Here is a 9,046-nt window from a genome sequence, read left to right on the forward strand (position 1 = left end):
GTATTTTGACATGGGTATCTTAAGATATACTTGGGGAATTACAGTACAGGAATTGAGAACAACATTTAATGATCAAATGACCATGAATTAGATAAATAAGAGATATTCTTTATTACAGTAATTGCACAATTGACATAAGATAGCAAAGCACATAAGGTAAATAACAGCAATAACAGTGAATCATATTCTGACATTAACTTAGCAGTACCTGCCAAATTTTATGAACTACAGCAAAATTTTGCAAGATTTGTACCTGTTTGAGAATAATCCAAATAAAACAAATCTGAGTAGCCATAGAATTTTATTATCAAAGGGATTATGAGATGAAAATGCATATCCCTGTAAATTTAGTACTGTAAAACAATGTGGCCTATGGTTTTAATAGAAATAGCACAGCAAGGGCAAAGCAGTTAGCCAGGTTGAAATAAAACTATAATATTTGGGTTGATCAAGGTTTTGCTTTAAAAAATCAATGAATTTTAGGCAAGACCAATATGTATTGCCCTTTCCCATGGAGGTTTTCAATCATCCAGGTCATAGTTGTCCCAAAAGTGCTTTTCAAAGGCAACTAGATTTTCTTGGTTTTTCTCTCTCTTGGAAATGGTTTACTTCTCATCCAAGAAGCTTCTTCAGTTCTGAAGAAGAGCAAGAATTGAAGAAGCTTCTTGGCTGAGAAGCACAATGTTTTCAAGAGGGGAAAAAAGCAAAGAAAGTCCAATTGCCTTTTGTAACCTTTGGATGCTCCTCTAACTGTATGTCACCTGTGCTGACCTGCAGACAAAGACAAGATGCTAGGAAGATGAGGAAGGCAGTGCAATTGCTCCTCTGCTAGAATTCAAGGGCAGTGGTTAAATTAAATCTTGGTCATTGCCCTTTATTCAAGCAGGGCACATCCAACTTGCAACCAACACTTCCCCTCAGCTTTCTAGTGCTTCCTTTATTTCTGTTAGACACACTGTTTTTCCACATGTTTTGGTCTAGATATAGACTATCCAAACCTGACTGTCCCTTGCATGCAATGATTTAGGGATGGGAAATTTTGCATACATCTAGTCAAGGACCCAGTTCCTATGGCATATCAGAAATGAATGTTCTGTTCACACCAAAGCAACTTGAGCATTTCTTCCATCAGAAGAACATCTGTTATCCTTGCAAATTTTTTGAAGTGTACTCTTATAAATCCAAGCTGTTGGAAATCAATTTGTTATCAAGTCCAAACATTCCATGAAAAAAATGTGGTCTCAAAGTACGCATTGGAATTAAAAGTTGTTAGGAGAAATATCAACAACCTTAGATGTGTTAATAATACCTCTTTGGTGTAATAATAGGCTTTATATTCTTAGGCTGAAAAATTCACAGCAATTGTAGCTGTAACCATGAAGTGGAGACATCTGCTAGTCATACTTTGACAGTTTTAAACAAAGTATTGAAGCATTAAACATCACACTAATAAAAGTATTGTCAAGATAGTGGTTTTCCAAACTAACACTGATGTCGAAATTGGATTTCAGCAAGACTAAATGGAAATAACTGATGTCTTTGAATTGTCATACTGGAGAAAATTATGGAGAATACAGGACTGCAAGATCAAATAATTATCAGATGAAATTAAACTCACTGGAAGAACTAATAATTAAAATATTAAATATGTTGAAGCTGGAAGGAAATGAATGATTGAATACTGACAACTGCACAGGATAAGATTTTGCAGTAGCGATAAATGGAGGAATAATTTTTGAGATGCCTCCATTGTACAGGTAGTCCTTGACTTACAACAGTTCATTTAGTGACCATTCAAAGTTACAACAGTACTAAAAAAAAGTGGCTTACGACTTTCTCACAATGATGACTGTTGGAGTATCCCCTTGACTACTTGAATTACATTTGGATACTTGACAACTGACTCACATTTATGACAGTTACAGTGTCCTGGGGTCATCTGATCATCTTTTGCGACCTGACAAGCAAAGTCAATGGGAAAACCAGATTCACTTAACAACCATGTTACTAATTTAGCAACTGCAGTGATTCATTTAACAAAAGTGGCAAAAAGTCATAAAATGAGACAATTCACTTAACAAATTTCTCACTTAGCAACATATTTTGGGCTCAATTGCCATAAGTTGAGGACTCCCTGTATTAGCTATCTTGAGATACTCAGCTTTGAGTTCTAATATCTGCAATCAATAACATTGTTGGCAAAGCTGTTTCATTTGAAAGATTAATCATATAACAACACACTGGAAAATATATTAAATTCAGTTTATGTTTCTTAGTTACTAAAACAACCACCATATTATATTCTCATAACTGGTTTTGTATTAAATACGCTGCTTTTAAGAAGAGATTGTAGCATGCTTACCAGAATTATAAAAGTTATTTTTTTTCCTTCTACAACTAAGTTATAGTTGCAACTTCAACGGCTATCTGAATTAGTCCACCATGAGAACTAAATGGCAGATATTGTTGACAAAATGTAAATTAAGAATGTAACTACAAATTTCTTAAATAAATGAATGCAACATAATGAATACAAATTTCCATTTACAGTAGTTAATTCATTGAATGTGTTATTAAATCCTTGGCTGAATGTTGCTTTTTTATGGAAAGCTTACTTTCAATCTGATACTATCCCTAAATTGTGACCTATCTATGGAAGCGACTGTTGCCAAATAATTATATAACTAAATTATAAAAATACACCCTCCCTGAAAATATTGCAACACAGCAGCTGCCATGAGGTGACCACACTCGTCGCCTCCTGCACCACAAAAATAATAAGACCTCCCTGAAAATAAGGCCAAGCACTTATTTCAGGGGAAACACGGTAGTAATAGTAATTTGATTCATTTTATACATGTACTACAAAACATCATGTATCTGTAGATCTGATCTGATTCGAATCCCAAACTAACTATTATTTCTGTAGCTGAAGTGTAGTTGTTTATTCAGGTGAATTCCAGTGTGATGCTAATGGAAAGAAAATAATTCTGTTTTTGTTGTTAAAGGAGTACATTTGAAGTGGGCTAGCTCCAGCCTTTTTAATCATAGGCCTTTTTTCATGGTTCTCTAAATATCTAGTAACACAATTTAACTATAAGTAGATGATACTATTCTATAGTCCTGTTAATTTGGTTGTGACTTGATTATTTTCTAAACCTTTTAAATGCCCAATTTGTAATTTGTTATAATAAAATTATTTTTATTAATGTTTACATTTTTTTTTGTGGATAATAGCCAGCCATGTGTTCAACTGTTTATTCAGTTAAATATTTGGATGTTAGATACATAAAATTTTATGTAGTCACTATCAGTACATTTTTCTTTACTAAGAGATTTTAGTATAGTGTATGCTTGCTGCTACTCTATATTCATCACACATATTAATAATATTAATAATAATCATAATGCTACCCTCCAGAAATTGTGGTGCTCCGATATTGACACTGATAGGTCATTGGTATGGCCCTTGTCATGTTTAGTTCACCCCATAGGACAAAAAGTGCAAAGATGAGTAAAGATTCATTGGCTTTTGTATGAGTCCTGCACTCTGCAGAGTGCAATTTTCTAATGAATGCAGAAATGCATTAGAGCATGGCAAGGAAATGTGCCCTTGGTAGTGCTTCCTAATTCAATTTCTTCTGGAATCACCTTCACAAATATATTTGCTGTGGTGTTGTCTCCAGCACCCATCTTGGGTATTTTTCTTTTATTAGGGTCAGCAACTTCCCACTTGCCATATTTGCATTTTAAGACTGCTTCTCCCCCCCCCCCCCAACAAGAATTTAATTTGAAGAACAAAGCAAAAATGTTGGGTTAGGAAATACAAACCAAATTTTAAAAAAGTACCGTATATCATTGTATTAGTGCACTGAGTGTAAGGCTGAAAACCATTCTTGCTGTGATTTGTTTCCATAGGTTACATCTCCTTCAACTCCCAGAATTCCCCAGAATGCATTTCCCCAAGCAGGGGAATTTAAGAATTAAGAATCAGAATAGAGCTGGAAGGGACCTTGGAAGTTTTCTAGTCCAGCCCCCTGCTGAAGCAAGAGATCCTATACCATTTCAGACAAGTGACTGTCCAGTCTCTTCTTAAAAACCTCCAGTGATGAAGAAACCCACAACTTCTGAAGGCAAGCTGTTCCACTGGTTAATTGTCTTCACTGTTACGAAAGTTTCTCCTCACATCCAGGTTGCTTCTCTCTTTGGTTAGTTTCCATCTATTGTTTCTTGTCCTTCCCTCTGATGCTTTGGAAAATAAATTGACCCCTTCCTCTCTGTGGCAGCCCCTCAAATATTGGAAGACTGCTATCATGTCTCCCCCTGATCCTTCTCTTCCCCAGATTAGTCATGTCCATCCTCCTCCTCTCCTCCTCCTCCTCCTCGTCTTCTTTTTCTCCTCCTCCTCCTCCTCTCTTCCTCCCCTCCTCCCCCTCTTCTTCTTTTTCCCCTCCTCCTCGTCCCTAGGACCCTGAATCCCTAAAAGGAAACCAGCAGCAATCGCGGAAACGTGACTCTCACCCCAATGTTTTGCGCAGCCCTCTTGTCGCTGTCCACGCCACTCCAGTACCTGCGCAGGCGCAGTCAGCGGCTTTCCATATTGCGGTCCAGCGCGTCGCCGATGGGGCCGACGGGCCAAGCCGCTTGCTTTAAACCTGGATGGCCCCTTTCCTGCTTCTGGGTGGGCGGGCCGCGTCCGCAATGTCTCGCCGCTTTTCCCGTTTTAGTCTTACTCCTAGAGCACAAGGGGGTCATATTACATCATCCTCTCCCCCGGGAGTCGTTCCTTTAGCGCAGAGGCCTTCAAACTTGGCAACTTGGAGACTTGTGGACTTCAACTCTCATAATTCTCCAGCCAGCTATGCTGGCTGGAGAATTCTGGAAGTTGAAGTCCACAAGTCTTCAAGTTGCCAAGATTGGGGACACTGGCTTTAGTGCATTGAAGGAAATGGAAGGCTGGATAAGGACAATGGGCATAGTAGAGAGCGCTCAACTGAAGGAAGGAAAGTCAAGCAGACTGATAAAAGATGGAAAAGGGGGAGCCTGGGACTCTCCTGTGGCATTTCTGTATTTCAGATGTGCTAATAATGCAAGTGAAATTTGGCTCTGGGTCAGTGAAACTAACTCTCCTATTTAAAGGCTTAAAAAAGGGCTCCCCAAATTGGCAGGTTTTAAGATTTGTGGAGTTCCGCTCCTAGAATTTCCCAGCCAGTATAGCTGGCTGGGGAAATTCTGTGAGTTAAAGTCCAAAAGTCTTTTAAGTTGCCAAGTTTGAATGCCCCCAGGCTAAAGTGTACATGGTGTAATTTCAACAAAAGGTAGGTTTAATGAAATTAAGGTTCTACATTTAGGCAAGAGAAGCCAAATGCACAGGTACAATATATGTGGTACCTCACTCCATAGTAGTAACTGTGAGAGGGATCTTGGAATGAAAATTTCATGAGAATTTTTCAGTGAAGCTGAAGCTTGAATAGTAAAATGCAACTACTTTATAAGGTAAAGTAGATGTATGAAAGGAAACTTGAGAAGGAATGTTTTGGAAGAGAATCCACGCTTTATTTTTATTTTTTTAGTGGTTGCATTTAAACTGGCAGATGAAATAATAAAAAGTAAACATCATTTTAAAAAGGAAAATATTTACATCATATACAAAACAGTACAGAAATGTATAAAGCCAAGGCCAAACTATCTCATTCCAAAATTAATACAGAGAGAATATTGGTATTTTCTTGGAATGGAGTCAAAGTTGTCCCATAATTCATGATAAAATATAGTCATTACCGGTCAACTGAATATCCATTAGATTTGACTACAATTCCAATTTTGTAAAACTTTGAGAAAGGAGAAAATGTCTCCTCACTGGATTTCTGTATGAAAAGGGATCCATGTTTTTAAAATAATGTCATATGTGTATATAATAGTACTTAAATTCTATAGTCAGAATTATTTTGCTTAAAGATATACATAATTGGATGGTTTTGCATTATATGAAGATAATCCTATTTGAAGAAACATGATAATATAACAGTACAGCATATTAGCTTTTCAATAATGATTTACAGACAATAATGTAATTAAATAGATATGCAATGCTAGTTACTTTAAGGAAAAGAATAGAAACAGCTTTCAAAAGCATATTAAAATATTTATGCATGTTTAAAAAGTAATTATTTAACAAAATGGAAGATTCAGCAAAAGCATGTACAAACACAGAGATTTCAAACTCAGGTCTCTTGATATCCTAACAACAAAATGTAAAAACAATGCCCCCATTCAACACTCATTTATAAATCAGCTTCGATAAAGTTGGCTAAGGATTTGTACATCAACTATCATTAGATAAAAAGGCAAACTATATCCTGTAAGTTAACAAAGCAGAAACAACACCAACAAAAAAAAAATGCTTCCAGAAGTCTTATTCTGCAGAAATGATGTAACTGATGTCCAATTAAAGAAAAAAGTGCTAATCTCTTGAAGGACCTATTCATAGATAAACACTGTTTTTGTCTTGTACAAAAATGTCATTCTGAAGTTATTTCAAGATCCCATTGATCATTATGAGATAAAATACCAAAAAACAACTATGCAGAAGATACTTTTTGTTTTTTCCAAGTTAATATTGTTACCTATTATCTGTAAAGATTAATAATGATTTTGTTACTATTAATAATAATTATTTGAATTCCCAGGGAATAGTAGCACTTCCTGTAGAGTTAAATCCAAATTCACACTTGCATTTTATAGCTGTCAGAATGATTCAATTTCTTGTGTCCATGGAATGAAAAGGCAAAGAAACAAGACAGATTGACTAGAATGGGCAATCTTCAATACTCTTTAGTTCAATACTCTTTAGTTCAATACTCTTTAGTTCAGGCAATGCAGAATTTCAATGTAATACATGGTCTATTCAAACGTTTGTTCAGAGCCTTTTCTCAAATTCCTATTTTCGAGTCATTTTACCATGCTCATTTCCACAACCATGAACTTACAGGAAAAGGTTTACATGAGATAAGGCATTTGTAGGCATTTGTGTATCCATTTTATTTATTAAAATATGAACCACAAATGTGAATTAATACTTTCCTTAGCACACTTTTTGTGAGTGACTTTTTTGTTATATAAACCATTGGGATTATATATTTTCTTCACATTTTTATGTACAGACTGATTTAAATATGCACATTGGGAAATTTAGATCTGAAAATCATGTCACAGATTTCTTGCATATGTGCTCCAGTTTATGGACAGATTTAATAAGTAGATATTCCCTATTAATAAATCCCTATTAATATTTGGATCAAGTCAATTTTTTTAATGCTTTTTACCTATAGAAATCGTGCCAAGCATTTTTGCATGCAACTGTTGTTCTGATAAAGGAAATAATTGCTAATGCTTGCATAAGAGTATATCCTGCTGTAGTGGGGGATAGTGTAATGTTTCTCAGGATTGCAGAAAAGTTTGGATAGTTGGAAAAATACCCCCAAATTCAATTTCACTTTTCTGATAAAGAAAAGTAGCCTGAGGGATAAAAACAGTCCTTGAGTGGGTAAGATAGGAAGCAATAGATTCACTTCTATTTCATTGTTCAAAATTATTTAGCAGGCAAGATTTCACTTTTCTTTTTGGAACTGCATTCAGAAAATTGTTCTTTAAGAATTTTGTGTGTGTGTGTGGTGTCCATGTGTGTAATATATTTGAGCAGGGGTTAGATATCTATTGTGAAAATATATGGATGGCTAAGCAGCCAAAGTGACACAAGAAATAAGGGCATATTCACCAGAGAAATAAAAAATAGGTTGAAGCAAGATATTTTCAGATAAGTGGGCAGGAAATTTCTCAGCACTATCTTGCATTACTTAATGTGGTCACTGGGAATTTTACATGATGGAAGAGAGATTTGTGGGTTTGATGGCTTTTCCTAATAATTTCCATTAACATCTTTTTTTTTAATTATATGATAACCAAGAGCAATAAGAAAACCTAAGATTACCACATGTAACAACCATAGTTATCTTTCTGTCCAGTTCCATGTAATGGTATAAAGTTGAGCTAGACTTTCCTTGTTTAGATTTGAAATATTGCAGCCTACGTTCAATAGGCAATCAATCAAAAGGCCCTAAAACTTCACTGAAATCTAGTAATTGTTTTTGTGAAACAGTTCCAAAACTACACAATGAACAGACAAATCAGACACATTACGAAAGCTCATTAGGTCTAGTACTGTGTTTCCAATCAAAATCAGGATGTTTCACAAAGCAAACAATCAGGGTGTCAGTATGCTTATTGCCTATTTTCAGTGGTACATATTGCTCTGATGCACAAATGGTTTACTTTGGACAGCAGTAAACAATCTGGATATGCCAGATGTTCAAATTTAACTAGAGGGAAGCTGAACTCCCAGCTAATATGACCAATGTAGTAGAAAATGCTGGGTCATCAACATCTCTCATGAACACCTATTAAAAAGCCTAGATGATGTCAAGAATTTTGATGGATTGGCCAAAAAAGTTTTCAATTTCATCTACCATTTCAAAGCTTTGAATCAGCATTAGTCACTCATCCTTCTCAATAACAATACTGTCATTCTAAGCCAGCCTTCTGTTTGAACAATTACTTATGATCAAATAAAACAATTTATTTTATCTCTTCTGGTCCCTAAACTTTTTTTTTTAAAAACCCTATACATTATGCCTTCAGTTTAGTTGTATACAATGATGGCCAACAACCAAAATGAGAGGGAAGAGGAATCACTTCCATGGGATGCATATGTAATTGAAAAAAATATACGGATTATATCTATCCTTGTATATACATCCTTTTATTTATCTAGCATTAGCTGCACTGCATTACTTTTATTATGCATTCTAGTAGTGTCATTAGCTTTCTTCAGCCTGCTGTTTTCCAGATGTGTTGGATTTCAGTTCCAGATGTGTTGAATTTCAGTTCCCCTCGGTTGTGCTGGCTAAGGATGAAAGACCTTGAAGTATGTCAACTGGAGCAGGGGTCTCCAACCTTGGCAACTTTAAGACTTGTGGACTTCAACTCC

Source organism: Thamnophis elegans, chromosome 15 (genome assembly GCF_009769535.1).
Source record: "Thamnophis elegans isolate rThaEle1 chromosome 15, rThaEle1.pri, whole genome shotgun sequence".
NCBI lineage: Eukaryota > Metazoa > Chordata > Lepidosauria > Squamata > Colubridae > Thamnophis > Thamnophis elegans.